This window comes from Monopterus albus, unplaced genomic scaffold (genome assembly GCF_001952655.1).
Source record: "Monopterus albus unplaced genomic scaffold, M_albus_1.0 scaffold161.1, whole genome shotgun sequence".
NCBI classification, from domain to species: domain Eukaryota; kingdom Metazoa; phylum Chordata; class Actinopteri; order Synbranchiformes; family Synbranchidae; genus Monopterus; species Monopterus albus.
In genome coordinates this window covers 751,617-772,012 of record NW_018128041.1, presented here as the reverse complement: position 1 = coordinate 772,012, position 20,396 = coordinate 751,617, and the positions used below count along the sequence as shown (strand labels likewise).

General features: G+C 41.3%; 1 protein-coding gene across 1 annotated transcript in view; it reads right to left on the bottom strand.

Annotated features, from left to right (window-relative positions):
- LOC109968777 (microtubule-associated protein 2-like) overlaps positions 1–20,396 on the bottom strand; it is a 55,900-nt gene that overhangs the window by 19,010 nt on the left and 16,494 nt on the right. The window contains exons 2-3 of the mRNA XM_020615284.1: positions 11,348–11,420; positions 5,081–5,149 (exon numbers count right to left, since the gene is read on the bottom strand). The gene's annotated coding sequence lies outside the window, so the exon portion shown is untranslated. The remainder of the gene's footprint in view (positions 1–5,080; positions 5,150–11,347; positions 11,421–20,396) is intronic.

The following is a 20,396-nucleotide window of genomic DNA, read 5'->3' as shown; positions in this document are numbered from 1 at the left end:
TGAGGCGACTATCCTTTCTATCAAATCCAATACCTAATACTAATAATATTTCCAGAAAGGCTAGAAACCCAGCAGTGAGCACACAACTACTCAGCATGTGAACCTTTCGTGTGGTCTAATCTCCTCAGGGTCACATTAACAGCACTAGGAGTCAGAAAAGGACTGTCGAAGCCATCATGTCCTGGGATTGATAACCTGCCAGCATGGTCTCTTACAGAGAAGAAGAGAGGGGGTGGCAACAGGTCTGAGGCTTGTTTGACTTCCACTGGGCTTCTTTCTATTTTGTCTTTCATTGTCATCTCATGAACCCTGCTTCACTTAGTTTATCCTTTCAGCCCCAGCATCCCTCTCTTTTATCGACTCCACCCCACCCCACCATTAATCCGATCTCACTTCCCTCTCTGTCTGCGCCTTACTACCCCCACCAACCTCACCCCAATCTGGGTCAGTCGTCACGCCTCCGTGGAGCACTGCTCTCAGTGGAATGTCACCATCCATTTAGGAGGGAGGATGGAATCTCAGGAAGCCAGCGGCAGTAGGCCAACCTGGCCTTAATCCCCTGTGTGAGCGGCTGAGTGTGTGCATCTGAGACATTTTAGGAATGTGTTTCTACACTATAATCATTGATGGGATGGATAATTGTATAGTTGTATAATGTAGTCAACATTATAGCAATGCTGGTAATACATTATTTAAGTTGTTTGGAGCTCATCTTTCTCTCCTAGTCTTAATAACCTTCCATTAATTCAAAATGAAAAGCTTTTGTCTCTTCTGCCCTCCATTCACAAGGTTTTGACTTGGCAGATGTGCAAGAATATTTTATGAAAATCTGACCAGCCATTTAAGGGGATTTCCTGGAAAATAAGCAGTTTTGATGCAACAAGAATGTTGCCGTTTTGTTTTTCCATAACAAATCAACGCATCTGCCAATATCATCCAAAATAAGGCAATAACACAATAAGAAGTGGACTAAACATGATTTATCTTAACTTGAATGATGTCACAGTTGGCCAGCTTGTGTCAAATATTAACTGCTTTACTGAAGGACCTTTTAGACATGAAATGTTGTGCTGAAATGATTATTTTCTCCATTGACTAGTCAGTCAACAAAACTAGCAAAGATTTTGATAATCATTTCATAGTTTTATGCCAAAGTGCAGAAAATGTTCCTGGCTCCAGAGTCAACATGTAAATAAATTCAGATGTTGGAACACAGTGCGGAGTGTCTGTTTAGCAGCACATAAATGGGAATATGGATTTAAAAAAAAGTCCAAGTGTTATCAAAGTTATACATTATTTAAAACAATATTAAAGTCCAAGCAAATGCAATCACTATATAGAACAGGGGTTTTCAAATAAATGTGACCCTGCGATCACCATTCTGACTAAGAAGTAAACTAAGGACCACTGTTGTGGGGAGGATAGACTGGATGTGCACCATTTTAATCCTGAAATTCACCTGCAATGACTTTGCAGGCCACCAGTGGGCTTCAGACCACTGGTTTAAAACCCATGATATAGTACATGACAGTGGATGTCAGGAGCCCTGAGGAGGACCGTAAGACAGTCAAGACTGCTGTGACAGTAATCAACACAGAGACCAGCAGCAACAGACATGTAATTATGTTTTGTTGACTCAGCAAGATATAGGGGAGTAATAATGAGTGCTGCCAGGGACATGTGAGTGCACTGTGTACTGTATATAGTAGACACCAGCATGACAAGAAAAGCACACACACAAAAAAAACACAGTCCCATTAAGAGGAAGCACAGGGCTGAATTCACTCCTTACAGATTAAGTGCCATAATACAGGTAGTATAGGTGCACTAAGATTATAGAAGTCTATCAAAACTGAATCACATTATATGAAAGAAGTGCAGCATTTCTAACAAGGCTTTATTATTTCTCAAACCTTATGCTTGTTGGAAGTGAAACAAACATGAATAAAAGTTTGTAACTTAAATGTTTGTGTGTTCATTTTCATCAGGATCAAACAGGTGGCAATTAAAAGGGACATTCTGTTTAAAGAAACATGCCCTGCCATATTAATTTGCTTTAGCAAAACATACTATGCCTAGTCACTGTATAATCCTCAAACCTCACTGAGCAGTTTTCATGGGACTACATTCTTAAGAACACCCTATGCAAGCTGCAGCAACGAGGGCAGTGTTTCTAGAAGGAAATGCAGTATCTTACTGGGTGTATTTAGGAAATTCACTTCAGCAGATGCTGCAGGCACTGACCATAAGATGATTTCTCTAACTGCCCTGCCATTATGATGCTGCATTGAGCCACAGCCATTCAGCTGTCAGCAAAAAAACAATGTTACTCTAGGCTGTTTTCTTATTTTCAGTTCACGTAATACACAAGCACACCGGCAGCGGTTTATGGTAATGTAGTCATATTAACTTAATTTAATTTCCCTTCACTAGAACAAAATAAAACATGATTAAAAATAGAAAATGACAATAAAACATCACTAAATCTGGTTTCAATTATGAAACTAATTGAGGTTATGAAACCAATTGAAACAAATGTTGCTAATAAATGTTATCTATTTAACAAAAAACAATTATACATTTTACCCAATCATGCTTTGAGTTCTTGGCTCCCTGTTGATGATTTGGTGTTTGCACTGTGGTATATTGTGATATATTAAGTACAACATTTAGCATGTTTTTTGTTTTTAGAGTTTTTAGAGTAAACCAATGCTCCCCCTTCAAGACAATTTGAGCTAAGTCAAGCTGACTGCTACATCCTAACTCAGACGTATTCCCTCCTCTCACTGCCCTCTTTCTCTTTACTTTCAGACGGCAATCTCATGAGATGTTTATTATATCCACCCCACCCTGATGTCACTGTTCCCATGGTGATACCCAGGGTGATACCCAGGGTGGGAGGGGCTTGTGGTGGTCAGGAGAGGATGCTGGCTGGAGACAGCAGACTTTGACCATGTTATGGATCCTGAAATAGGTTGCCAGATCCTGCAGGCACAGCCCCAGGGGTCCTTCCTAGGTGCACTAAGACAAAAGGGAGCCGAGCCATTTAGATTTATCAGTACACTGATAACAGGCTGCTGGTTGGGCTGTTGATGTAATTTTAGGCATTTTAGTGCTGGTACTGATAGGGGTGGTATCTTAACATAACAATGTCCTGTTTGTGTGGAACATATAGACAAAACTGTTGCAAACAAGATGACTTTCATTACAAAACTATATCAAAACAACTGATTCAGACAGTGAGACAGAAAACTGCAAGAACTTGCAGACACTAAGAAAACACATTTTTGTGTAGCCGAACTATATTGTTGTTCATTCTTACTCTATTATTCATTCAAACACTTATGCAGAAAAATATACTGTTTTTCTTTGAAATTTCTTTAATCATCTTGTGGCTCATCAGATTTTGTCTTCTGACTTCTTGGAGGGGTCCTGACCTGTAATTTGGGAACAACTGAAATAATCAGTAGACCTATTGAGTCATATAAAAAAGTCTCTTTGGATCATCTCCTATTAGTATAATGCAAGGATATTATTAAGCAACAACTTAGAAAATCAATCATTTTTCAGGCCATTTTTAAACAAAAGGACCAAAAATTTGATGGCTCTAGTTCCTCAGCCCTTTACTGCTTTCTTTTCTTTTTTCACATCATGATAAACTGAATTTGTGCATGGTGGTCCTACAAAAAGGTCATCTGAAGACACCACCTTGGGATCTTGGCATTTCTCACTGTCTGATATCTGAGAGATCACATACATAACTGAGAAATCAAATAAATAATCTGCAGTTTAATCAATAATGCAGTCCTACAATGCACACATTGCATTTAACATCTTTCCAGGAAAAATGATTTCCTTTTTATTTCTCAGGCAACAGTAATAATCATTAGCTGTAAATGGGAAGAAATTTGTAGCCAGTCAATCAATTGATTAGTCACTGTTAGATCTTTCTCAAGGTGGCAACTGTTTCTCTACAAAACACCTTTTTTCACCCTTCACCCCCCTGGCCATCTTGCATTTTCACACATCCATCCTGGCTGACAAGATTATGAGGACTGTCTACAGTTTATCATCTCCCAGCCCACATCCTGCACCCTCATGCTCATACACATCTACACACACCCCTCAGTTAAATCAACCGACACATACACAAAAAACCCACAACTGAGGGCCCCAAATGCATCCGCAAACCCAGAGCTCTCTGGCTGGGAGCAAAACACATTGTTAACATTAGCTAAATATAGACCCATACACAAACAGAAGACTGTACTAAAACAGCATTTTCCACCAAATCTATATTTATCCACTTGCTCTATCATGTCATTTTCTGTCATGTAACCCAAACACATTTAAGCAGTGAAAGCTCATAACATCAGATTTGAATTTCAACTTAATGACTGCTTCTGGTGGTCAAAAATATCTTACATGACACCAACCCAAACAATCGCCCCTTCTCCTTTCCCACATGTTGCTGAGTATAATTCCTCCTCTATTATACATCCATGAACAGCCAAGCTAATCATCTGGCTGAGTGCAGTCACTTAGATCTGACACCCGGGGCCCCATGAGTCATGGGAAAAGTGAGTGAAAAATGTCATGGAGAGGATATGAGTAGGAGTAGTGTATAGTGTAGAGTCTGGCAGCAAGCCAGATGTCTATGGTTTTGCTCTTTGTTTAAGTTATTTAGCTGTGAGAGGAACCACTGCGCTTTAAAAGATGTATTAAAGCAGAAGGATATAAAAAATGCAACCGGCTTATTTACTTTTATAATGGTTTTTCTCTGTTTAACTAACTCTGCGTTCATGTTAGCTTGAAAGCCTGACTTATAGGGTGGGCCAAGGAAAAACAGCCCGTGTACTTGAGAGCGTGGCACTGGTATAGGAGGCGGTATTGGCGCAGGCTACTTTTCTGTGGCCAACCCTGTATAAAATCACTTTAGAAAACTATGTGTTTGTGTGCACATGCATCTATCTGTGCTTGTGTGATTGAGTACATGCGTCGAAACAAGTAAGACCCATTAATGTTACAGTATGTTAGCACTGACATTGTAGAGTATGGTTACGTTTTTTTGGTAGCATACCTGACTTGAAACGCTTTCTTCACTGAAGGATGAAATAGATGAGTGCCGAGCTGAAGTGTCTGCTCAGACCTGCATGAAGGATGGAAGAAACAGAGAGGGAACAGGTTAGGACACTAAAAGTGAGTCCTCACTCTCAATCAACACTTCTTCCTAAAAGAGTTGTATGACAACAAACCTTAGCCCATTTAATTCACCAGAGGCTTTATGTTCTGACCTCTGAATCCTGCCTATCCCATCCAGACTCAAATGAAGGGCTTTATTATGTGACAGCTTTCATTTCAGCCTTGAGTTCAACACAACTGTGCATGAGGCATGCATGTACACAGCAGCTTAGCTCTGTCACCTGGAGTCTGCCAGCAACATCAATCCAAACCAGAGCGGGTCACTTTTAAGATGCTGTTGATGGGCTGCACACCACAGCAAAGCCACAGACAATGTCATTCATTCACAGGTGTGTGCATGTGTACAAAGAAAGTCATAGTAAAGATGGCATAATATGCAAGTGATGGAAATTTTATTTTAAAAACACAGAAGGCTCATGTCTTTCCAGGATTTGATTTAGTGGAATACAGAAAAGCACTACACCAAACATGTTCAGAAGCCTCACTGATCCTTCTACTGCACAGACACTGATACAAACCTTAAACAAAGAAAAGCTAAAAAATATTAAAAGTGAAAAGCCAAGTCAATGAATGTGACTGTGGACAGTGTGAGAGGAAAAAAGAGAAACAGAGGTTGCTAGGATAGTTTCTAAGGCAACTGCAGGGATGATAATCATCTAAAAAGTGATTATTCTTCATAAAGAAGTGATTACAAGTGAACATGTTCTCTCTGTGCCAACCAGACTGTTTCCAGTAGTGACCTGTTTTTAAGATTTGTGAAATACTTGGATGGAACCATTGGGGCTGAGCCTGGAGATGAGTTTAGGCTTATGCTAGCCATGAAGAAAGACACATTTCTATGTTTATTCTGCTTTGGAATTGTAAGGAGGTAAAACACCGAGACTCCTGTTAACATTTAAAAGTGTGAAAAAGACTGCTGAGGGAGTTGTGGCACCACAACGGGCAGTTGGACAGAAAAAGAAAGAGAGGACGGAGTAGCGGGGCACCACAAAAGTGGAGCAGAGACTCTCCAAACAGGAAGGAGGTTGATTTATTAGAGAAGAGAGAAAGAGGGACATGGAGTGAAAAACAGAGGGAAAGACAATTCACAGAGCTGGAGAGACAAGTATATATTTTTTGATTTATTGCAACTTAGTTCTCATTTCTACTGGTTACAACAAAGTCTGACAAAAAATAAATTGGGTAATCATTCTACTAATCATTCTAATTGAAACTTTGTTTTTTAAACTCGTTTGATCGATATTAAGAAAGGACCATTTGACATTTTTAGCAATGTCACAGTGTGCAACAGAGGACTGATAGTAGTTCTGAGAGAGTAACAAATCACAGGAAAAACCAACATAAGCAAAGACAGGATTAATAAAAGCATGTATGTTTCTCAAAACACTTACACTGTTACATGTTTTCCTCTAATTTTTATCTGTGTGCATAGAGCGAGGAGACAAAAGGACACCACTTTTTAAGGGAAGCTACTTAATAATATGGAAAGAAAGAAAAACAAAGAGTCAGGCAGTTGCGAGGGAAGAAAACAATGAGGAGAGAGAGAAAGGAAAAAAGGAAACTAAGGTTTCACAGAGGTCATGTTTTTTCTCGGGGATGGCTGCATAGAAAAAGAAAGGGATGAGGAGAGCAAGACAGAGATGTGTAGTTAGTGCCCAGCTCCTAAACATCAGGAACATGACAGGAATAGAAGCATTGTACTTAAAACCACATGTTCTCAATATACAGCCATTAGTCTCCCTCAGCAAAAATCAGTTTTTCAAAAGCACAGCCATGTTTTCAGTCTGACTGAAGGAGCTCGTAACAAGTTCAATCATAACATGAACTTTTGATTTCTGCAGGGTGAAACCAATTAATAAACTAAAAGAATCACACTGAAATTAGGGAAATAAAAACAAATTAATGAGGGAATTTCTGAAAAAAGTGTCTGTTTTTATATCTTCATCTATGAAAAGCACTTTCTCATTTCTACAGCTGTTCTTAACATGACGTATCTGAAGGGCAGTTTATTTCTTCTCCAAACTCATTAATTGCAACTTTTACAGGATGTAAGGATCAAAATTTGACATCTCTACAATCGTATCAGTCACCCCAGATGACCACCACCGTCAGCACTTGCTGGTTGGTTTGATGGGTTTGGCAAACTCAGCACATGGAGTTGAACAAACAATTCCACTTAAATCCCTGGAAAGGAGGAACACAGTTGACATTCTTCTTGACCCGGATGTTCCAAGTCAAATGGACCAATAGAAGGTGAAGATAGAAGAGATGGAGGAAGGGAAGAGTCCAGGATAGAGGAGGGAGGTCAGCAGCTGACCTAATCCACAGATTTGCCTTCAACATCAGAGATGAGGCAAATGGGAAATGAATTCCAATCTCAACAATATGCTAAAACAGATGATAAACCTTGCTGGACTTGACTGAAATAAGCTGACAGCAGAGATCATGGAGGGATTTCACTGAACACTGAACAATCTGCTTTACTGCCAATCTGTTAATCCTGCCTTATCAGTTGAACATTGCTCTTCCTGCAGGACCTTAATTATAAAAAACTCAAGTCCATACTCAAGCATACACAGAATTTAGGATGCATAAAACAATGATTAAAAATTATGCAAGTGTAGGTCAGTTCATACAATTCTGACTGAAATGAGGATTATCTGAAGGTTTTAAGGTATGCTAGTATCTCTGCTGCATCGCTGTATACCCAGCGCACACCAACTGAAAACACACTGACCTAATGAGCATGATTGAATGGTCACATTTAGACTAGGATTTCCTTCATGTTTCACCTCCATGGTTTGGCCCTGCTGCTGTGGAAACAAATCAAAATGCACCGGAGGAACACTTAGCCCACAGAAAGTTCTTGGATTAGTGAAGGGCCCTTTCTGCCCCGTCCTAATTTAGCAATATCACTGTACTTCAAATCACTTGGGTTCTTAAGGAGAGTCTTAATTGAAAGCAGTGCCCATTTTTAAAAACCCACACACTGAAAATTACTGAAATAAAGACGATAAATGTACACAGTATGAAGTGCGGTGTGATGGTAACAAGGTGGTTTGTTTTGACTGTACTTGTGGTGTGTGTTGGGGGTGCTCTGGTCCAACCTGGGGATCCAGCTAATAAATGTAGCCAAGTCCCTTCTCTAAAACCTCTGCTTCCTCCCTTTTAACTTGGCAGCTGCCCCATTTTCTCTTGTATAATTCACACAGACAGCCGCCTTCTCCCAACAAACAAACACACACTCCCCCAGGCCAGCACATCCCTTCATACAACAGACACACATGCATGTTTAATAGATCAAAGAAGAGACATTATCCTCAAAGTGGGGATATTCACAGGTCTAGATCATGTCCAGATATTATAATAATGCCCACAGGAACATTTCAAAATAAACAATATTTGTAAAATGGAGGCGACAGTGGTGCGGTGGGTAGAGCAGTTGTCTCCCAACCAGAAGATTCAAGTCTCAGTGCCGGCAGTCCACGTGTCGAAGTGTCCTTGAGCAAGACACTGAACCCCCCCCATTGCTCGTGATGGCGGCGCGTATGCACGCAGTGGCCCAGGGCCCTGCTCTGCAGGGGGCCTCTGTGTAATCAGTGCACTTTTACAGGTGCAAGGACGGAGGGAGAAAGGAGGCTGCTTTCTACACCCCCACACTTTTTGCAGAGTACAGAGAGGGTCTGTGTGGCTAATTAGGCAAATTCTGCTGGGAAAGAGGCTCATTAATTAATCTACAGGAAGACGAGATGAGCATGAGGCCACAGACTAACAGCCAAACAACAAATATGCCTGCAGCAGGAGTTTGAAGAGGGAGGGAGCAGTCTAATGAGTGACAGCCCAAAACAGACCTTTGACAGCTTTATAAACACACGTCTCATACTGTAGATTAAAAACCAAGCATGCTCTCTGCACTTCACATAATCTACAAGTTTAAACACGTGAGCAGCAGTTTCTCTTGCTGTGTTATGCAAACCATGCAGGACCAGGTGCAGGTCTTCATGCTCCCCAGGCGACAGCTGCACTTAGGAGTGAAGACAGGTGACAGAACTGGTCTATATTCATATATATGTAGCCTTTTAGTGCCTCAGAGCATTACACACACACAATCAACATGTGAGGACAAGGCAGTCTAAACTGGGGCCCGGAGGTTATGATTGTACTACTCTGGAAAACTTTCACTGTGAGGAATGCCTTAATGTCTTAATGTATCGGCCCTTCAAGGTATTTTCCATTTTGCAGCATCATCATAAATTCCTCAGTGACACAGCATACAAGCCTGTATAACAGCTTCACTAACTTTGCTGCAGTCCAGCCTCAAATACTGTTTTATTAAGCTGCATCTATTTCTGTGGCTCACCTCATCTTTGTCAGTTATTCCACTTCCAGCTTCATTGCCATCAAGTATCACTTTTCAACAGACACTTAGGGGTATTCTGTCAAAGTGTGGGGCAGACTCGACTGCAATTTCTCCTACATGCCGTCTCTGAAGAGCACAACTATCAAAAATTCATCTCAGCACACACACACACACACACACGCACACACGCACACACACACACCAGTATGATAGCAGGTTGTTGTTCACAGACAGTGGTGGAAGTACTGAATGAATAAAAAGATTAATCATAGGAATCTATGTATTTTAGGGAAACATACTGTATACTGTATCTACATAAATATTACACCATCTCTTTTAAAAATGCAAATTCAAAAACACATTAAACTTGCATGACAGCAATTTTATGCTGCACTTGCATAAAGTTTAGTCTTAGAAACAGGCCTACATTTTCTAAATATTAGTCCCTAGTCAAGTTCCAAAAGCAATGAATAACACTAATGCATTAGGATTAAAACAACCACATTTCCTATCTTTGTTTTTGATTTGTTTCTGACTGACAGTTGGGAAAGTGAAGGAGGAAAAGCCTTCAGAACAATGGCCCTCTCTCTCCCACTTGGCATCTCTCTAACACCTACATTACTGTATATTATCTTCATTATATTTCAAATGCTTTGATGACTAACAGCAGTTGGAACCAAAGGCAGCATTGACTCCAAAACAATGTTCATCTCTCCCACAGTTGCTTAGCCGAGTGCCACAGAAGACTCCATGCCAAATAATGACCTCGCTCCGAGGGTATGAGCTTGGCAGAGCTGGAAGGATGCAGAAAAAGCAGGAGATGAGGAAGTGAAGGATGAAGGGGGGACAGCTTGTGACCCCAAAAAAGGAGGCCTAGGAGAGGATATGTTTGCCCCCGTCCTCCCCCATGTCACTGCATGTCATCCCAAGTTGGTTCACCGGAAAAGACAGCTTGCCTGAGAGCTGGCCAGCCAAAGATACAATCACATACACAGCAGACTGCCAGAAATAATTGGGAGGCAGAGAGTAAAGGACAATGTGTTATTAAAGGACATTTGTGGCCTGGGGAGACAGAAAATGGAAGAGTGTTAGGCAGAAAGAGAAAGAAAAAAGGGGGACACAGTGAATGGGACAAACATGAGATATCAGAACAGACAAAGACAGGGGTGATAAACTAGAAAAGGAAAAGAAATGGTAGGAAAAGAGGGATAAAGACAGGGAGTGAGAGTTGCCAACTCAAGACCCCATCGCCCCCTGCTCACATCTAAACACTGCCCATCAGCTAGTTGTCAGCAAACCTGTGATGGCCAGCTCTGCCAACGCTGACAGGCAGTGGGATATGTCCTGCTGTCTTTGTGGTGCCACTCCCACAAAGAAACCACCAACAGTCTGTTGGCTAATCGATAACTACCAACGGCCACATGCCATCACAGTCTCAGTCTCAATTTATCACAATCTGGACATGTTTTCCCCCAAAGACAAAAATAAATGGCTAGAAACCAACATAAATATAATATCCTTAGTAACAAGAATCTGTGCCAACAAAGGAATGCAGCGTCATTGATAAGGGAAAATGAAACACTTCACCCCAAGTTTCTGTCAACAAAAGAGGGATACACTTTTGATGTTCCTTTTTGGGCTATTAACAATTTTAATATATTCCTAGTATTCACTGCTAAAAAAGCTGATGCATTATCTCCACTTCTTTGGTGGTGATTTTTCAAGGAATAAATGAGCTGCATGAAAATATTCCAAGACTTGCATCTCAAAGGAAAAATGTCTTACCTGGTGGGGTGTGGGACAGTTAGAGCTTTATATCTGCAAAGAGCACAAGGTGGGGTCAACAAGGAGGCAGCTTCTGTAGAGAGAGAAAAAGACAGAAAACATAGCTGAGAGACAGAAAAAAGAATGAATGAGGGCAGCACCACGGTGAGATGGCTGATGCTTTTTCACCGGCAAGCACACTGCTACGGCTTACACACTCTCACTGGGATGCTGTCTCATGTAAGGCTAAGCTCCCCCCAACTCCACTTCACCTGCACACACTCTGCAACCATGCCAGTGTCTGCATTGCACTGGAGAGGGGTGGGGATGGGGGGATGGGAAGGTTTTGCCATGTCTGAGCACAACAAATGTGCGTGTATGCGCATGTGTGCACATCAGTCACATTAATTCATGTTTGAAAAGGGTATGAAGCTCATCCAGCCCTGAGGGACATGATAAAAGACCGTCTCTATCCCAAAAATTTCCAGCAGCCTATTTTATTCTTCTCTCTGTTTATCTCATCTGTAACATTTACAATAAGAAGGCATGAAAAATTTTAACATGACAGTGAGGGCAGCATGAATATATGTGTGTATAAAGAGGGGTGCGGGGCTTGCCACATGCTGAATAATCACTCTGTCCCGGTGCTCATTTGCAGGCATGGTCAACTGCTGCAGCAGCACTGAGGCAAATGCAGAAAGGGGGAACGAGGGGGAGAATGGAGAGAAAGAGACTGCAGAGCTCAGGCAGGCAGAGCAAAAGCATACTAGTACCAAGTACCAACTGCTGAAAGCCTACTTCTCTGCTCATTACTCTAACATCAAACTACATGAAATGAAATGTATCTATAGTCCAGAGGCTCCTGAAGGTCACTCTTTAGGTATCCATCTACTAGAAATGCTGAATGAAAAGCTGTGAGTACACTTCTGAATAACCAGACAAATGTGTTCATTAACCCATGTACTGTGTTCATGTTTACTTTACACTCGTCCCGCATCATCTTTTGGCTTTGTAACTCAACATAATCAAATTATTTTAATCTAAAACAATGTAATAATCAACAGATGTTTGCATTTGCCCTTTAACTTTGTTAGATTACATTATATAAGGGTTAAAACTGTGTTAATGAAACGCTAATATGCCTTATGTATGTTTAAAGAGTTAAAGGTTACTGGTCAACAGGGGGAATGATAACAGTGTCACATGCAGCATTTCTTTCAGTAGACATTTGGCATGTTAGTACTCTATTAACATAAATTTGAGAAATAAAAGTACAAAGCTAACCAGTATGACCACACTGATGTCAAGAGACACTCCCTAACATGATCGCCAGACCTCAGAGAGACCAGTGAGGTTGTTGTCAGGGTGAATCATAAGGATGCAGTCATATGGTTCTCAAAACCACTTATGAAAATTAGAGGAAGAGAAGGAATAGAGCAAGCCAGTCCTGTTCCTTCCATCCCACAGCACATCCTCTCCTAGCACCATCATTAGCTTGTCCTGTTTCATGGGAGCACAGAGAGCCATCAGGGAGAGACTGTAATCAAGCTGTCAGCATCAGGGACTGGATCAGGCTTAAAGAAAGTTAATGAGACATTGAAAATGGCAGGAGAGAAATAATCCTGCTGTTAAATTGAATCATGAGATAATTTTCTACTTTCACATTTGTTAAGATGGTTTTGCACTTACACTATGATGAATCAAGTGGAACAGTGCTGCTGTTGAGTTCAAGGGAAAAATGGGAGATAAGAGCTAAGGCTGGAAGAGGAAAGAGCGATGGTTGGATGGCATGTTAAGGGAGAGACTCCAAGCTCAGAGAGGTGCAGACAGTTCTGTCAACACCGGTCACCTTTAGGGAGGCCTTTCACCAGCACTGATTAGAGGCCAAGGCCTGGACCGGAGCTACTGAGCCAGCTAGCATGGCTGGTAACACCTAATCTCCCCTCAGCCTCCACTGCCAGAAAGCAGATGCTTGGCACACTAAGGCCAATCTACCACAGCCGAACAGTCAGCAGATACAGTGGCAGGCTGAACTCGCTGTCACTAGATTACACATTATTTTGTTTATTCTGTTGGAGCCGTACACATGGACAGGTAAGCAACAGACACACCCTTGTTAAACAGGTGCAAACAGGCACCTGCACTGCAAGAGTTCACTGTGTTCACATGTTGTGAGAAATGAATAGCAGGGAGACCATCTCAAATGTTCGACAATGGCATCAGTTGTCTTTTTACTGATTAACAGAGGAGTATGGCTGTTTTAAAAATGCATTTCTGTAATTTAACCATTTTACCAACTAGTAGACTATACCAAATGCCAAAGCTGGAGATAGGGCTTCTTAAATGTCACTGCATGGTTGTTATTCTTGTCCATAAATATCAAAATGAAATGTAATGTAGTCAAAGTGAGTCTGTGCCTTTATAAGATATTTAAACATGCCACTGATGGCACATTTTAAGAAACGTTTGATACTAAAAGAGCAAACAAATTCAACAATTGGTCATTTCTCCTTAAAGATCCTTTACTTTCTATAAGGCAAGAAAAAAAAAATTTGGAGAGGCAAATCCACTTTCACAGGTTGATGTGGTTTAAACATTATAAAAAGTCAACTGCCAATATGTTGACACAATGCAGTCTCCTGGATTAGAATCAGATTTCATTTGCATCAGATTTACTCGTTTTAGGTGCATATGATTGGCACATCATAGGTCACAATATAGCATCATGTCTAATCCAAAATTAAAAGGTAGGTCAGTCTGATTGCTGCGTGGAGGTGGGGGCATCTATCCACTCGTTTTCTGCTCCCCTAGCAGTGAGTGGGGCAAGCCAACTCATCAGGACTAGCCAAACTGATCATCACAGTTGTTTGACAACAAACAAAGAACATCTCTGTGAATGATGTCCTTATATTGCTCCAGTGTTCTAGTTCCAAAACCACAAAATATCCTGAGGTTTTGACCACAACTGCAAGACAGAAGCCTGTATGAATGCAATATAACCCAGTTTTAACTATTTCCTTCCTTATCTTGTACCTAACAACCCTTCATTACCATGACCATTAAAAGGAACACATAATCCTTAAAAACACAGACCTGCTGCTTTGGAAGCTGAGCACACACACGGCCTGGAATAGCATTAGCACTTCCAAGCAAACCACTGCAGCGTGAAGGATAACAAATTAAGCATCACCTGCTTCTCCAGGAAAACAAACAGATGCTGACTAATACTGCATCTCATGTATACCTGGACTTGCTGGTGTATGGTCCCATTCACAAAGCAGTCTCCTAAGCTGTTATCTCATCAGACCCAAGCTTTTTTAGAAAAGCAACATTAGCACAAGCTGGGTTTCACTGAGCGGGCAAATTTATTGCAGGTGCTTGAGTGCACAACAGTGTCATCAAACACAAGTCACATTAGATGTTTCAGTATGCTGCTGTTTTCGTATACTGTTAACAGAACTGATGTGTTTTACAAGAGAGCAGAACACTTTCCATAATGCAACTCAAATATCCTTCAACAGACCAAACCCAAACTCAAAATCCCAAACCCTGATGCCATCCCTCTGACATTATCAGTGTTATTTTCTCAGACTTGTCAAATGTGCCAGATACAGAGAAAATATTACAAAACAGTTTTTACAGGCTGAGTAGTATTTTTATGACATGAACAGATTTACATGTGTAAACATCGATGGAGCAACCCTTTAACTGATAGTAAAAATAAAAATTTCTTGTAGCTCTGCCCAAAAAGGCTTTAGTAGCAAATATCTTTTTACCCCTCTTAATATGTACCATGTTTGCATTCAATCTCTTGAACCCTGACTACTGCATCCATAAAGTAAGCCTTACAGTCACAGCTATGCTGATATGTCCACCCAGCCATGGACCTAGTAATCACTTGTCCTGGCAGACATATGTCAGTGTCTGAGGACTGGCTCACCACAGGAGCAACCTCTTTCCAGCATAAAGCTGATGTCTTTTTGGTCTGAAAAAGTAGGAAATACATCATTGTCTGCTTGTTTGGTCTTTTGCATTAAACAAAAAAGTCAATTAGAGTTAAGAGCATGGAAATTTAATTACTGAAATCCGATCTGGCTGTGTATTCAAAGGTTAGTAGACACTCATCTGTCTCAGGCCCAGTCAACCAGGACACAAGCATTTACCAGTCATATGATTTCATCTGTAATGGTTATTTACGTATGCTTATTAGGAAAAGTTATTGCCTTTGATGAGCTACATTTGATCCACTGGCTCAGAAGCAGCTTTGTCCTGCTTTATTTTTTTTTAAAACAGTGTCAAATTTGTGTGTTAAATTTAACTTTTCAACATCTCTGACAATGTCAAGGCATTTCCTTCCATTGTTGCTGAGTGAGGACCTGCTTCAGGACACTGATGTCAGAGCTCACAGGTGAGTCTGCACAGACCAGACCCAGCAGCAGATCCATCTCCCACTAAAACCTCTACCTACAGATACAACGGTCTGACTCACACCAAAGCCAAAGTCCTACACCTTGTCTAAGACCTGTGCACATGCCCCTGCTTAACCTGCTGGCCATGTCACAGTCCAAATGCCAGGATCACACTGCGTGCAGCACAACAAACCACCAGAAATCTATTTATTTCCTGTAGAGCTGAGTGGCTGGGGATACTGTGAACAGAATCGATTCTGAGCTGCACTTTCCTTTGTTCCTCTATGTGATTTCCTTCGATTAACAATGTGGTGACTGTGACCAAACTTTGTATTTCTTTCACTTATTTGTATGAGGACAAGAACAAATGGAGATAATAAATCACTTTGCTTTGGTTCAGACAGTTTTATTTAGCTCAGTTAAGATTTATGGTCAGTGACATACACACTTCAGACTTGGAAGTGCATTCTGTCTGTTGCTGGTTCAAATTCTTTAGGTGCACAAAACTATGCCTGTGAAGTAGAAGCACTACTCTTAGTAAATTCACCTGTCTGCAAGAGAGCTGTTGCTACTGATTGTTTCTGTGCATTTTGCTTAAGCAGCACAATGTGGCTGAACTATGCATCCATCCATTATCAATACCGCTTATTCCTGAAATAGGGTCGCGAGGGGGAGCTAGAACCAATCCCTGTTGACACTGGGTGAGAGGCAGGGTTCACCCTGGACAGGCCACCAGTCTATCACAGGGCTGACATGCAGACAAACAACCACACACACACTCACTCACTCACTCCTACGGGCAATTTAGAGGTGCCAGTCAACCTAAGCTGCATGTCTTTGGACTGTGGGAGGAAGCCAGAGAGAACCCACTCAGGCACAGAGAGAACATGCAAACTCAGCACAGAAAGGCTTGAACCTGGAACCTTCTTGCTGTGAGGTGACAGCACTAACCACGGTGTCACGGTGCTACCCGTGGCTGAACTAACCAGGATATTTTCAGACACCAGCAAGTGGAGCTCCTGTGCTACAAGTAAGTGATTTAGTCAGTTACACTGAGGAGTGAGCAGGCTCGGTTCAGCTGGAGGATTTGTTCCATCACTAGACACCATTAATCTCAAAAACAACTTCAGAGAGCAGAAAAATCTTTTCATAGTGTTGGTCTTTGCTTCTGTCAAATTTCTGTCAAGCTTTGACCAACTACAAACATACAAACAATTATATCATGTAGGAGGAAGAGAGTAGGGGGTCTAATTTTGCTGTCACTGCTTTTATTCAACCGCTGCTGATAGCCATGTAAAACAAATCACTTCCTGTGCTTCATTCACTCTGTCACGATGATGAATTGGTACAAGTAGAATCTGAGTTTTCATCAGCTGGTGATAAATGGCAGAATATGCTTTTAAATGACTGAGAGAGGGTAACTAAGCTAGAAACTTTATTTACCATTACACTAGAAGAACAAGGCAGAGTAACTCAGCTCCATGAATGTTTGCAGAAAATGAAACAGTTTACTCGATGACACTGACGCAGTTATTTGAGCAAGTGCGCACTGACAAGCCTGACACTTGTTGTTATTCAGAGAGCGCAAGTGAACTGAGGCACTCCAGTGCATACTGTAAAAACCTAAGTGGTTTGTGAAAGTGCAGCTCATTGTGTTTGCAGCTGCCAAGAGCAAATAGCTGCTCATTTTCCAGAGTGAGTGTCAGACCATCTCAATGACCCACTTGCATTCATAACACAGCCAATAACACACTCACAGGAATGTCCACGGCTTCTTCTGTGCAACAGCTGGACCACCACTGGATAAAATATTGATTGATGGATGGGAAGTAATCCTTCCTCTCTACCACCCAGCAAGATGGCCTCTCTGTGGTATATATTGTCTCATCATACAGATACATATGAATGCATGAAATGTGGAGGCATACAAGTAAAACATACACACCCTCCCACACTAACAGGCTAAAGTTGGCCTGTGTGTGCTCAAGTCTTGGACTGTCATTGTCCTCTGATATAAGCAGAACACAGGAAATTCCTCAAATGTGAAATATGCCTCTGAGAGGACAGTTTAAAACGGAGATGTGATTTGAGAAGAGAAAAAGAGATAGGAAGTGGAGAGACTGTGTGTGCATGTGTTTTAGCAGGAGAAGGGGGGCTGATGCTCAGCCTGGGGGGTAATTCAGGGGTGAGAACACATTCAATTGTTTTTTTATAGCATTAGATAAATCTATGCTTGTCAGGGGACGTGTGCTATTGTTACAATATAGTGTATGCTGTGTATATTAACTGTCTGTCAGGTGTGTGTGTGTGTGTGTGACTGCTCCAGCTTGCATGTGCCTGGCTTTACACTAACAACAGGGTGTAACCGTGGGCTTTGAAGTCATCCCTACACCCTGGGCTGAACTCAAACACAGACTCCAGTACAACATCCCATATTACTCCATGGAAAAGGCTAAACCTGCTTTATACCAAAGGAACGCAGCTCTCTCTGTGCTGTATGTATATAAAACCGCACTGAGTGAAAAACCAGGAAAACTGCACAGAAGGGTTTAATCATTTAGTGGCTAAAATGTGTGAGAAAGGCCATCACATGATTCAGAGCCCACAGTTGTCTTTAAATTGCTTGTTTGACAGTTTAGAAGTTTGACACTCTTTAACCTGTATTTAACCTAGACAATTTTACACCAATAAAATGTCTCAAGTTTGCTATTAGAAGATCCTGTTTGTAACTGATTACTTTTATTCTGAAGAAAACTTAAAAGTTTGATGCTTCTCCAACAAGTTCATGAGTTACTTTATAAGAAGTGTCTCTTTTAAAGATTCCTAAGCAGATTTGTGGATGTTTATTACAAACACTGGAGATAATGACATCCTCTGACTTGCACTGAATCCGAAAGTATGTCTGTGTGTTACGATCTGACTGTGTTATGAGCCTCTCATAGCAGCCTAACTTAGAGCCCCTTACAGTTTCAAAATCTTTGGCCTCAGGTATAAATTCTGTCATTTAGAAGCTGTCTTCCTTTCCTGCTGGATTGTACAGTGATGTTCTGTACCTCCAGGGTGTCTGAATTCAGCAAAACAAACAAATAATTAAACAAACAGAAGAGAGAATAAAAAAGTCAGAAATGCTCACTCATGCCTACAGTGTGCACAAAAACAGTCATATTAAAATGTAAATAAATGATGGAACAAAGATGCTAAAAAATACTAAAATATAATCCTTATTGTTGCCTTGATCATTGATATTTGCTTTGAGTCTTTCCTTATTAATGTCATCATTCAGTGAATCAATGACAAGCCAGGTTACCAGGATGGAAAGGTAAGTGCCTGTAGAAGGGTTGCCCCAGTTTCTAGACTTTTTCCAGGTGATGGGAGTTCTGAGCCTCAGCATCGACATACCATCTGCTCTAAATTAGCACCTACCCAGGGAGCACTGCGATCTGGGCACCAGTGGTCAGACGGTGGGGTGTATGGGAGTGTGTGGTGCCACCTAAGGACAGCTGGAGATCAGCTGAATGAAAACAGCAATAGCAGACTAAAGTGAGTTTTAGACACTGTAAATAAGCAAATGCAAAATAAGGTGCACGAGAGAACTGGGGCAGGGTGTGGAAGATCTCACTTACTGCTGCTCAACCACTTTTCACCTTTTTTGGACTGGTTTTAATCTTTAATATTATTTCAGGTTGATAAAAAATGGATGGATATTCACTTGGCTGGAGCTGGGCAGTGGAGCAGAAATGATTAGTTAGTTAGTCAAGTTTCTGTCTCTATCAGTACAGTGATTTTCCAAGTAAACCTCAGTCCAGCAAAAAAGTCATGGTTTGCAATTCACCGCTACAGATCACACCTGACTATTAGCGAGGCATTCAGTTAGTCGAATAATATTTCAGGCCGGATGTTGGTGTGTTTTTCCTTTGAAAAGTGTGAGAAGCATCAGATAAGCCTTGTTAAGATGCAGTTGTGTTGGAGGGGAGAGGACACACGTGTCATCAAGAGTGAGAAGCTGAAGAGACTGGAAGTCATGGGGAATAGGCAGGGTGGAGGGGGCCAGCTGCACAAGACTTTTATTGCAGTGAAGGTGGATGTCACAACTTGCATACAAAACATACACACACAATAATATTCAAGCATAAACACAAGAAACAAATATATACAGTACGTGTTCAACCACAGATATACAAAATTCTTCTTGGTGGTAAATGCAACACGCAAAAAGATGTCAGCAAAGACCCACATTCAGGGTTGGCAAGTCACTGGGACAGCATCCAAACATGCACCTCAATCCTGCCAAGTGTAAACACCAATAACAGACAGTCAGACAAACAAACAAAGACAAATCAAATCAAATCAAATTTTATTTGTATAGCGCCAAATCACAACAAAAGTCATCTCAGGACACTTTACAAAGTAAGGTCTAGACCTTACTGTTATCAATATTATTACATAGGGAAAACCCAACAAATCCCCCTTGAGCAGCACTTGGCGACAGTGGGGAGGAAAAACTCCCTTTAACGAAAGAAACCTCTGACAGACCCCGGCTCTTGGTGGGCGGCCTTCTGCCTCGACCGGTTGGGGTGAGTGGATAGAGGAGAGACAAAAGAAGAAAAGCAACAAGAAACAACAATCAAACACTGATCAGGTCGATGTGGCCGGTGACTGCT